Below are 13,413 nucleotides of genomic sequence, written 5' to 3'. Positions count from 1 at the left end.
TCTTTGTGTCTTCCTCAATTTCTTTCATGAGTACTTTATAGTTTTCTGAGTATAGATTCTATGCCTCTTTGGTTAGGTTTATTCCTAGGTATCTTATGGTTTGGGGTGCAATTGTAAATGGGATTGACTCCTTAATTTCTCTTTCTTCTGTCTTGTTGTTGGTGTAGAGAAATGCAACTGATTTCTGTGCATTGATTTTATATCCTGACACTTTACTGAATTTCTGTACAAGTTCTAGCAGTTTTGGAGTGGAGTCTTTTGGGTTTTCCACATATAGTATCATATCATCTGTGAAGAGTGATAATTTGACTTCTTCTTTGCCGATTTGGATGCCTTTAATTTCCTTTTGTTGTGTGATTGCTGAGGCTAGGACTTCTAGTACTATGTTGAATAGCAGTGGTGATAATGGACATCCCTGCCGTGTTCCTGACCTTAGCCGAAAAGCTTTCAGTTTTTCCCCATTGAGAATGATATTTGCGGTGGGTTTTTCATAGATGGCTTTGATGATATTGAGGTATGTGCCCTCTATCCCTACACTTTGAAGAGTTTTGATCAGGAAGGGATGATGTACTTTGTCAAATGCTTTTTCAGCATCTATTGAGAGTATCATATGGTTCTTGTTCTTTCTTTTATTGATGTGTTGTATCACATTGACTGATTTGCAGATGTTGAACCAACCTTGCAGCCCTGGAATAAATCCCACTTGGTTGTGGTGAATAATTCTTTTAATGTACTGTTGAATCCTATTGGCTGGTATTTTGGTGAGAATTTTCGCATCTGTGTTCATCAAGGATATTGGTCTATAGCTCTCTTTTTTGATGGAACCCTTGTCTGGTTTTGGGATCGAGGTGATGCTGGCCTCATAAAATCAGATTGGAAGTTTTCCTTCCATTTCTATTTTTTGGAACAGTTTCAGGAGAATAGGAATTAGTTCTTCTTTAAATGTTTGGTAGAATTCCCCCGGGAAGCCGTCTGGCCCTGGGCTTTTGTTTGGAGATTTTTTAGTGACTGTTTCAATCTCACATGACACACGAAAATAGACTCAAAATGGATGAAGGACCTCAAGGTGCGAAAGGAATCCATCAAAATCCTTGAGAACACAGGCAGCAACCTCTTCAATCTCAGCCGCAGCAACATCTTCCTAGGAACATCACCAAAGGCAAGGGAAGCAAGGGCAAAAATGAACTATTGGGATTTCATCAAGATCAAAAGCTTTTGCACAGCAAAGGAAACAGTTCACAAAATCAAAAGACAACTGACAGAATGGGAGAAGATATTTGCAAACGACATATCTGATAAAGGACTAGTGTCCAAAATCTATAAAGAACTTAGCAAACTCAACACCCAAAGAACAAATAATCCAATCAAGAAATGGGCAGAGGACATGAACAGACATTTCTGCAAAGAAGACATCCAGATGGCCAACAGACACATGAAAAAGTACTCCATATCACTGGGCATCAGGGAAATACAAATCAAAACCACAATGAGATATCACCTCACACCAGTCAGAATGAATAAAATCAACAAGTCAGGAAATGACAGATACTTGTGAGGATGCGGAGAAAGGGGAACCCTCCTACACTGTTGGTGGGAATGCAAGCTGGTGCAACCTCTCTGGAAAACAGCATGGAGGTTCCTCAAAATGTTGAAAATAGAACTGCCCTATGACCAGCAATTGCACTACTGGGTATTTACCCTAAAGATACAAACATAGTGATCCAAAGGGGCACGTGTGCCCAAATATTTATAGCAGCAATGTCCTCAATAGCCAAACTATGGAAAGAACCTAGATGTCCATCAACAGATGAATGGATCAAGAAGATGTGGTATATATACACAATGGAATACTATGCAGCCATCAAAGGAAATGAAATCTTGCCATTTGCGACAACATGGATGGAACTATAGAGCGTATCATGCTTAGTGAAATAAGTCAAGCAGAGAAAGACAACTATCATATGATCTCCCTGATATGAGGAAGTGGTGATGCAACATGGGGGCTTAAGTGGGTAGGAGAAGAATCAATAAAACAAGATGGCATTGGGAGGGAGACAAACCATAAGTTAGTCTTCACAAAACAAACTGAGGGTTTCTGGGCGGAAGGGGGTTGGGAGAAGGGGGGTGGGGTTATGGACATTGGGGAGGGTATGTGCTTTGGTGAGTGCTGTGACGTGTGTAAACCTGGCGATTCACAGACCTATATCCCTGGGGATAAAAATATATGTTTATAAAAAATAAAAAATTTTTAAAAAAATTTAAAAAAAGAAAAAAAACAATGAATACTGTTATGCTGTAAATAAATTAAAAAAATTAAAAAAATAAAGAAAATTTTAAAAATAAAATTTAGTTAGACAAAAGCAAAAAAAAAAAATACAACACACATTCCTTCAAACACTTGCTCAAAGTTTTTATAAAGCAAAATAAATTGTCCAAGAGAAGGATGCAATGTTAAAGATATAGAAATATTAAAAGCATGCATATTTCTTGAATTCTTTTCATCGTAATAAATTCAGCACTGGACATAAACAATTATATTAGCATTTACCCTTACATTTCTAAGAATGAAAAAAATAAAAATAACTGCGAGGCCAATACTCCATTACTCCAAACTCAAGTAAGACTATTAGAAAAAGAATAAAGGCAACACATTACTGTCTCCATATTAATGTGAAAACCCTGAAGAAGTCCATGTAATTATAACTTATACCTAAGAAAATCCTTTGTATTCTATTCTTGAACCATCAAGTTTTGTGTTGATTCTTCCCTGTCTTAACACAGGCTGAGCCTGGGAAAATGTGTCAATTGTTATTAACATGTGCTTTTTTGGTTTGGAAACTTATAGCTAAGTGATAGAAATAAGATCTTACTTCATTTTCTTTTCTTTCTCTCTTCTTTCCTTTCCTCCATCCCTTCCTCATTCCCTCCCTCCCTCTCTTTAATTTCTTTCTTCTCTTTCTTTCTCTCTTTCTTTCTTCTCTTCTCCTTCTCCTTCCTCGTCTTCGTCTTCATCCTCATCATCATCTTAACTCTTCTTCTTCTCCTTCGTCTTCTTTTCTGGATTGTATAGTAGTGCTTAGCCAGGAGTATATTTGTAAATCTCTAGTTCATGAGGACTGAATTCTTCCTAGCTTTATTTTGACTTAGAAAACATAAGAATTGTTTTTACCTTCTTCTTATTCTCACACTAACCAATTCAAACTTTTTGTTTGTTTGCTTTAGTTTTGTTTCAGAATAACCCTAGTTAATGTACCTTAAGCTAAAATTGGGAGTGTCCTTTGTTCTATAAAGAAACAATCAAGAATCAGAAAGAAATCAGTCACACCAGTGGAAAGATCATGGATCAGCCACAAAAAATAAAAAGTTCTACTTTTTCTCTCCCCTGGATCTATTTCTAGTATCTTATTTTGCATCTTAAATGCAAATCTAGTTTCTTTTAGGTACTCATTATCGTTGGTCAGTATCAAAGATGCCAGTGACTTTCTTCCTTTGAAGTTCTACTATGTATTCAATGCAGATTGCAAAATTCAGTGGTAAGATCTTATTGTCCCAGCATGTGCTGAGATAATAATCACCATTTTCATTCATCTGTTCTACCTTCGTGGGTCATTAAAATAGATCATTTTCGATATTCAGACTAGTCATTCAAAAGCTGTTTGACAATCTTTAAGTGGTTAAAAAATTTTTTTGGAAAAATGACTTTGTTGTTCTCTTCTTATATTTGCTGGCCCAGGACCCTCCTAGTTTGTAGTTCTAGAAATATAAAAAGCAGTGGTTGTGTTGGCACACTGCAATCCCAGATCCCTGACCCCAACTGGTTTTCTGTAATTACCTGTCTCAGAGCTGATACAGAAGAGCATTGTCAGCTCTCAGCTGTGTCCCAGGACCCCTCAGGGGCACCAGCAGTCACAGCTGCATCTGGCCGACTTGGTGAGAAGCTGTGTCCTTCTGACCCTCCATTCCTGGTGGCATTCATGATTCCAATTCTTTGCCAAAACTGTGTGCAAAAGTTACCTCTTCATACTCTCCAATCTGAAAATCATTGTATTTCTTAATACCTGCATGAAGGCCTTTGAATTTTTATTATTTTTCTATGTAAATAAAGATGCTCTGATAAGTGGATTACAGGCACAATGGTATTTTTTTTTTAATTATACACCAAATACCAAGCAGTATGCCAAGAATTTAATTTAATTTTCTTTGAAACCAGTGTTACAGTGGTTGGGAGCCAATGTGGACAACAGTTCACTCAGGCAGGAATGATTTCTTTAAAGTATTCTCATGGACATTTTTTAGAAATTCCAGCATATGCTGGAAATAAAAAGCAGACTAACATTGTCCATTATATCTCTTTTATATTCTTACCACAATGAACCCCGTTATTGACCTCATTATTGAGTTGTCCTCTCCTACTAGCCTGTCTTACCTTGGGCTGCCATAATAAAGACTCCAGTTTAGGTGGCTTGAACAATAGAAATTTACTTCTCAGAGTTCCGGAAGCTGGGAAGTCCAAGATCAGAGTGCCAGTATGGTTGTGTTCTTGGTAAGGACCCACTTCCTGGCTTGCAGACATCTGCCTTCCAACTGTACTCTCTCAAGGCAAAAAACACCCTGAAACTCTCCTGACTCTCCCTCTCCTTATAAGGACACTAATCCTATCACAGAGGCTCCACCTTCCTGACCTCATCTCAACCTAATTACCTTCATCAGGTCTTATCTCCTACTGCTCTAGCATTTGGGGATAGGGCTTTAACATGTGAATGGGGGGGCACATTTAGTACATAAGACATTCCCAGTTGGTGTATCACTGTCTAACGTCTAAGCTATGTACTATTTTCATCCTGTTTTGCAGAATTGAACATGGAGGTAGAGAGAAATTAAGAAATCTGAGAAAGATTATATTGTTGATATCAAACATATATTTTAAAAAGTTGTAGCACATAATAAGGTAGCAAAGGTAATTCACCAGAAATCCTTTAGTTTAATACATAATGCTGATTCTCTATGCAATATGCTTCTGTTTATTCAGTGTAACAAAAAAAATAGCATGTGAAAATCAGGCCAAAAAGAATGTATGGTCTGAGTTTAAGTGGGGATTTGCATATTATAAAACTGTTTTGTTTTGTTTTTGTTTTTTTTAAAGATTTTATTTATTTATTTGACAGAGAGAGATCACAAGTAGGCAGAGAGGCAGGCAGAGAGAGAGAGGAGGAAGCAGGCTCCCTGCAGAGCAGAGAGCCCGATGCGGGACTTGATCCCAGGACCCTGAGATCATGACCTGAGCCGAAGGCAGGGGCTTAACCCACTGAGCCACCCAGGCGCTCCACTGTTTTGTTTTAATGCAGATTTTTTCCCCCCAAATCTGGATTTTTAAAGAACTGCATGTTAATGATTTGGAGAATAATTGAGGTTTGGTGATAATTTGGACAATGTCTCGATTAAAGTCTGTCTTCTCACAAAGCAGATGTAAAGTTGAAAGAATATTTAAACTGCATATAGGACACGTGCTATTAAAACCCAAGAGTTAAAATATTTACAATAAACAATGACATATTTTATGAACCCATTAAGAGGAAGAGGTCTTCTAGACAGTTTGGTGTTAGCCTTATCAGCATTTATTCTAACACTTGAAGTGATAAAACTACATTATTTTAAATTCTCTGGTAATTCAAATTTGAGTTGCTGCTGTTTTTCTCTTCCTCCTCCTCCTTTTCCTTCTTCACACATAATGAAGAACTACTATACAAACTTCTAGATATATTCCCTATAAAAATGAGGGGAAAAAAATAGTGTTATTGTAATTTGAGTGTTTTGTCTCCATGCATGAAAAATTGGAATTGAAATAAAAGGTGAACCTTTTAGAAATTTAAAAACAAATGGATACTATTTGCTGATGAGATATTTATATACCTTCAGAACTTAAACGATTTATTATGATGTGCAAAACTAATCAGCATTTTCAAAATGATCTATAATCGTGGGGGTTTTCCAGGGAAGAGTAATCACATGGTCAAAGGAGAGAGATTTAGTGTGGCTTTGGAGGGTCCCTGTAGTTTAGTAAGGCTATAACAAAAGGCATCTGTGTGAATATGATGAAGGCATAAGGCTGGAAATGTAGTCAGGACTTATCTCTAAGACTTTCCATTCCACAGTATGCAATTTGGATTATTCTTACATAGTAGTGGCTTGATCACAATTCCATTTTAGAAGTTTCTTGCTCAAAAAAAAGGGGGGGGATGTACAATAGAACTTAAATGACACTGGTTAAACAGAGGGCAGGGAACATATTTAGAGAATGGGCACAAAAAATTGCTATAAAATACTAGAAATGAAAATAGAAACAAATATAACACCAATATTATGACAGAATTCATAAAATGGCTAAGAATAAATTTAATAAAGAGACAGCTATCATACAAATAAAACTATAAATCTCATTGAATAATAAGCATTTGATAAACTATCTCAGTGACTGTTCTTACAAGAAACTCAATATGAAAATATCAGTGTTTATAAATTTAAAAAAGTATATGTTTTATATAAATGTAATTAGATTGCCAACAGAAGTTTTAAATAGAATACAATGAGAATTATTTTTTAAAAGTAAAACAATAAAAATAAAAAGGGAGAATAGAGGTAGGTACTTGCTTTACAGGATAATAAAACATGTATTAACAAATCTGCTTTACACTGGCATAAACATACATGGTGGAAAGTTCTAGTTGTTCACAAAAATCCATTTTTCCCTTCTCCTATCATAATAAATGTATAGGTGAACACATGGTTTCCTAGCCAAACTACTTTTCACAGCCTCCCTTGCAATTCAGTTTATCTATGGCTATAATTTCATCTTACCAATGAAACATTAGCAAAATTCAGTGTTCCACTTCTCTAAGGTTCATAGTATAATCCACATGCTTCCCCATACTCAGAACCTTCAGTTTCTGCTAGAACTTGGACAGAGCAGCAGTCTGGCTTATGTGTGGACAAAAGAGCGGGTGAATAACTAAAAGGACCAGCTCCCATACTGAACCAGATTATTCATATGGGAATTTTTAGTATATGTGCTGCTGAAGCGAACACTTCAAATGGGAACTTTTATGTGGAAGGAAGATAGGTTTCTTTTTATTTTTCTCTTTGACACAATTTGTTGGAGGTATTGTTTTAGCAGCCTAGCTTTACCATAACCAGATAAACTGATTAGTCAAAAGAACCCAGAGATTCCAGAAATGTATTCCTGTCTTAGTTAGTTCAGGTTGCTATAACAAAATTCTATAGACTGGTGTCTTAAATAACAGAAATCTATTTCTCATAGTTTTGAAGGCTGGGAAGTACAAGATCAAGTTTCCAGGAGATTCTTTTTTTTTTTTTTTTAAGATTATTTATTTATTTATTTGGCACAGAGAGAGCGATCACAAGTAGGCAGAGAGGAAGGCAGAGAGGGAGAAGGGAAGCAGGTACCCCACTGAGCAGAGAACCCAGCTCAGGGCTCGATCCCCAGACCCTGGGATCATGACCTGAGCTGAAGGCAGAGGCCTTAATCCACTGAGCCATGCAGGTGCCCCAGGAGATTCATTTCTTGATAGGAACTTGCTTTCCTAGCTTGTAGACACAACCTTCTTATTTTGTGCTCAGATGGCCTTTCTTCCATAAGTGTGAGTGGAAGAATGAGAAATCTCTCTCTTCCTCCTCTGAAGAGGCACTAATCCTATAATGAGTGACCTATTCTGAACCTAATTACTTCCCAAATCTCCTCTTCCAAGTACCATCACACTGGGAATTAAGGCCTCTAAATATGAATTTTGAGGGACACAAACTTCCAGTCCATAATGACTGGATTTAAATGTTAAAAAAAAAAAAAGTGCATACTCGATGGAAATAAAAGATGGTTTAGTCAGTAAGTGATTCTGCTGTAAAGGGGGAAAATAAATATGAGCCACTATATTATACCCCAAACTGAAAAATAAGACAATACAATCATAGGTAATCTAGGAAAAAAAAAATGGAGTTTGGGGAGAAACAGTATTTGATCTGATTTAATAATAGCCAAGAAAATTGTGAAGATTATCAAATTAGAGAAAGTCAATACATTATAAAGATAAAATTGTAAAAATAAACCGGGAAAACAATGGCATGTTAGCATTTTTTTCCTCTTGTGTGATAATTTTTAAAAATTTCAAATATATCTGACCACTCTTATATTTTATAATGACATAAATTAAGGATTAAAGAAATCCATATATCATATATTTGGATTGAAAAGCTGAAAATTACTCAAAGTGTAGTAGTGAGAATAAACAATGCTCAACAGTGGTTCTAAGAGAAGAAAAGTAGAAAGAGAGACAAGACCATTCAAGTTGGTCTTCAAAGACAACACCAAGGACTTCACAGAAATTTTTGTGGAGTTTTTTTGTTTTGTTTTGTTTCTTTCATTTTGATTTTGAGTAGGTATATTTTACATGGGACAAGGTAATAAAATAGCATGCATGGGATTTAAAACCAACCAAGCCCTGATAAAGTATGTGTCTCAGCAGCTTTGATTTCACATCAAACCTAAACAGTGAGAATGGGGCATGTATGTGTTATGTGCTAGGCCTGGTAGAGGAGAGCACGTCTCCACCAGAGCCTCAAAGGAAGAATGAGAGCCCGGATAGAGGTAAGTTAGTCAGCAGGCTTACCCTGCCTCCACAGAGAAGGTGAAGGGAGGAAGCTCTGCTGTGTCTCCTTTGCCTTTCTCCCGGGCCACCGGTGTGGACCTCCTTAGTGGCAGTGAGAGAAAGGAGAGGGTTGGGGAACTATTTGGAGCTGTACAGACAAGAGGAGTCCTCCTTCCTCTTGTATTTATTTATTTTTTCAAGCGACTCCTTTCCTTCTGCAAATGAAGATCCAAGCTGAGCAGCATTCCTTTCCTGCTCCCAAGTCCTCAAACAGTCAAGAGCCTGCAGGTACCAAATGCTGGGCTGGGCAACAGGACCCTCAGGACCCTCCTTCAGTGCTGAGCAGCAATAGTTGTTTCTTTAAGTTGACATTAAATCCAGGGAAAAAAGCAGTACCAATCAAAGATGGGGGCCCAGCTGGGCCTGAAGCTTTAGGGTAGACCTGAGTCAGGCTTCTGAGATTAGAGTCTCAAGACAACTGGTTGTGTAAGTTTGGGTAGATGGAGCCCCACAACAGCACAGGTCCCCAATTGTTTGTCTCATTCTCTCCTAAACCCACCCCAATATGGTATTTTCCTCTCACTCCACCAAAACTACATTGATAGAGCAAATTTCAGTTTTTACCTTCTTACTCTGAGAATATATTCAGTATTCAACAATTTTTCATCCCTTTCTGCCTTCATTCTGGGATGTCATAGCCTGTGTGCCCCAGTACTTTGCAAATATTTAGTTGGGTATTTGACTTAGGGATTAGGAGAAAGGGATGGGGACTAAAGTGTTGAAGAAGGTAAAGTCAATTCAAAGACATTTTATTGAATTTCTTATTGCTCCAGATAAATGGGGGCTTGATAATACAATCTGATCTGAGAAGTGCTGATACGCAACTCAGAACACCCCTCTTGGGGAATCCTGCCCTGATAAGTCAAAAGCTTACTACACAGCATGTGAATGCTCCTCTGCTTAATAGCTGCACATGGTGAGCAACAGGTGAGCTCTCATAATACATCTTTCCACAGGAAAGAAAGTGGAAATCACGTGGTCCCAGCCTGAGGCAAGCTGCTGGTACGTATCTTCTATATGAAGTTACTGTATTCCTGTAAAAACCAAGTTGATTTTTATACAGGTCACTGGAATAAGAAGGCAATGAAGCTGAGGTCATCTGAAATGATACATAAGTGGTGTCTGGTGCAGTCTACTTATGAAGTCCAATCCGTCACCGCCCCCGTTCAAAGCGGTGGTCAACTGCAATTATCTCAAAAGAACTTGAGGAGAAATTTGTAAAATAAGCGTAGTCCTTGCTATTTCATCTTGTGCTAAAGTCATAATTTGCATTTAGGATCTTCTTCCTCTGAACCATTCTGGATTTTTTCACCTTTGGCCAGGTGTTAGGCATCTCCCCCCCCCCCACTGGTTGCTTGATCCAATCCAGATTTTATCCAGCAAGGTTTGAATCTTCAGTTTTTCTGCCTTTCTCAAGTCATGTTTGTTTCTATTGTCCACTCATTATCTATCTATCTATAATAATTTATAATATATATAGTCAATGACAGATGTTTAACTGACTAAACCACCCAGGTGTACCCTGATACATCATTCATATATATACTTATATGAATGAATATAATATATACATTATATTCCTATTATAACATAATTCATATTATAATATTATATAATATAATATGATATGATATAATTCATATAATTATAATTCATTTACTGTTTTATCTGACTGGGTGTTTTTAGGAAATGAGATAATCAATTTGGGAGTCCTTCAATCATGGTTCTGTCAGAAGTGCTAGGGCAATGGAAGAAGAACCCTAATACTTTATATTCAGGTGTCAATCCTGGTCAGGATAAATTGTTGCTACTTGTAGGTAGAAAATATTAAATATAATCAATATGCCATGCAGGACTTTGATAGTTTTTATTGGGGGATCTTGGCATATTGAGAGTTCAGCATCACTTTCTATTACTGGCATGACAGTAACTGACTAACCCTTGTTAAGAAAGAGCTCATACATAGTCTCCATCCTTGATACCACAGACACTTCATGCTTTAGCCTACTATACCAGTGTATCATCCGAGTGTCACACCAGCCTCATTATTGAATGCCTCACTTAAAACCTGCTGTATATTCCAACCAAGCACGGGTTATTTTGATGTCACCACAGGAAAGAGTTATCACCACTTTACTTCTATTTATCTTGGGGTTGGACAACTGTTGGTAGTGATGCAGAAGAGGTAAGAAGGAAGTGAAGAGCAAAAGAAAAATAGTTTCTTCAAAACAGAGATGTATGATATATTGTTTTCCTGTTTATTTAAGTATATATGGACACAAATATGTACACAAATGTATAAAGCAATTATAACATGAGCTAGAGTTATGTATACCGACTTGTAAAATTGTTTATGTTACATTAAGTGAAAATAAATACTTTCAAAGTGGCATGCACTGTATGATTCTGTATCACTGAAAACGCAACATATATGTGTATAAAAAAGGGTACTGGAGAATAAGCAAGATGCAAATTTTTGTATCGATTTCTTTCAGTGGTGGGACTAGAGAAATGCAGAGAAGGTAGGGAGAAGATGTTTATTTTGTCTTTATACATCTTGCCCTGAAGTAAATAATTTTATTTATTATAAATACTGTAGATAAAGTCAATAAAGAAAAAAGTTAAATATAAATGTATGAGATGTAATTTCGGAAGCAAGTATAGCAAAATATCTATATTGGTTTTATCAGACCAGGCAAATGTTTTCGTTGTCTTCTCCAAATTTAGAAGAATGTTTAAAATAAAATAACTCTTATAAGTTTAAAATACAAAACAATCATGGCAAATAAATCAATTGTTAATACTGATAAGTCATAATACATTTTAAACGTTTATGTTATCTGAATATGTTTTATTTCTCACTGAAAGATTAGCAGCATCTTTTGAGCTAAAGATCTAAATGAAAGTCATTCAGGCACACAGTACACTATGGGATTTGGATGGACCTTTGCAATAATTTTTAAAGCTATGTTCTTATTCTGTAATCTATTTTGTGAGCTCTGTTGAGAACAACTGCCCCTGTCGCCACTCAAGAGAAGCAGAGTTCAGGTAATCTCATCGTTTGTTCTGCCCCGAAGTGCTTAACCCTCTCTCCTTTCTGTGCACACATTCCAATCTACGCAAAGACACCTTTCATTACTTCTTAAAACACCACAACATCAGAATCTTTTGGATTTTTAGATGACCCTAAGGTCATCATAAAGGGACTTTGAGACATCTGACAAAGCTGTCTCACAAAAATACTAATTGGATGGAGACACTGGGCTTCTAAATTTCAGCTCTATGTGTACTTAAGGTTGACTGAGATTAAAATGGAAAGAAAAGAGAAAGAAACTATTCTGTTTTCATTCACTCGTTTCTAATTCTCCAAGAGAGAAATTCTTTAAAGACCAGCTTTTGAAGTTCTGGTGGCCTTCTCAGTTTAGTCTCTGTTTTAGCATTTTTTTTTATAACAATGAAGAAAGAAATAACATTTCTCAGATACCTTACTGTATTCTGTAAGGATATGGGAAGGTGACAATTAGAGAGGATACCAATATACAAACATTCCAATACATGCATATGCTCACACAGACTACAGAAGGAAGGAAAAAAAGGAATGAAGGGAGGAAGGAGGGAAATAAGGTAGGAAGGGCAGGGTAACAGAAAAAAGAGAGACAGGAGACAGAAATCAGCCTCATGAAGGAAGAATAGAAAAGGAGGAGAAAACACGCTTACCAGAGTAGATTTCATATTTGTATCAAATAATTATGTTTTTTATCTGTATTTATCAGCTGAATCAGTCTTTTACATATCGAATCAGAATCACTTTCAACAAATGATGCTAAGATGACTTGATATCCATATAAGAAAAAATGAAGTCAGACAAAGATTTCACACATAATTTTGTTATATACAAAATTAACTTTAAAAAGGATCAAAGACCTAAACCTAAGACTAAGCTGTAAAACTTTTAGAAGAGAAATTAGGCATAAGTCTCAGTGATCTTTGATTAGACAATGATTTCTTAGATGTCCCACTGAAAGTACAAGTAATAACAAAGAAGAAATAGATAGATGCAATTATCAAAAGTAAAACTTTTGTGCATCGAAGGATACTATTAAGAATGTGCAAATCCACCGCCCCCAAATTGGAAAAAGTATCTACAAATTATATATTTAGGACTTTTTTTTATATATATATTTAGGACTTGTATTCTGAATATATAAGCTCTTATGACTCAACAACTAAAGACAAATAAACCAATTAAAGAATGAGCAAAGGATATAAATGAACATTTCTCCAAGAAAGACATACATACAGTCAATAGGCACATGGAGAGATGCTCAATATTATTAGTCATTAGGGAAATTAAAAATGCAAAGCCACAATGAGATTCCATTTCACACCCACTGGGCTAGCTAGAATAAAAAAGATGGACATTAGCAGTGTAGCCAGGATGTGGAGAAACTAAAACCCTCATACGTTGCTGTTGGGAATGTAAAATGTTTTAGTCACTTGAGAAAATAGTTTAGACAGTTCCTCAAGAAGTTAAACATAAAATTACTGTATAACTCAGCAATTTTACTCCTTGGTATTTAATATATTTAATAAAATAATATAAAATTTAAATATACATCCACACAAAAATTTGTTCACAAATGTCCAAAGCAACATGATTAGTAATAACCAAAAAGTGGAAATAAGCCAAATGTCC

This window comes from Mustela putorius, unplaced genomic scaffold (genome assembly GCF_011764305.1).
Source record: "Mustela putorius furo isolate JIRA1106 unplaced genomic scaffold, ASM1176430v1.1 tig00003869_pilon_pilon_pilon, whole genome shotgun sequence".
NCBI lineage: Eukaryota > Metazoa > Chordata > Mammalia > Carnivora > Mustelidae > Mustela > Mustela putorius.
This window is presented reverse-complemented; position numbering follows the sequence as displayed.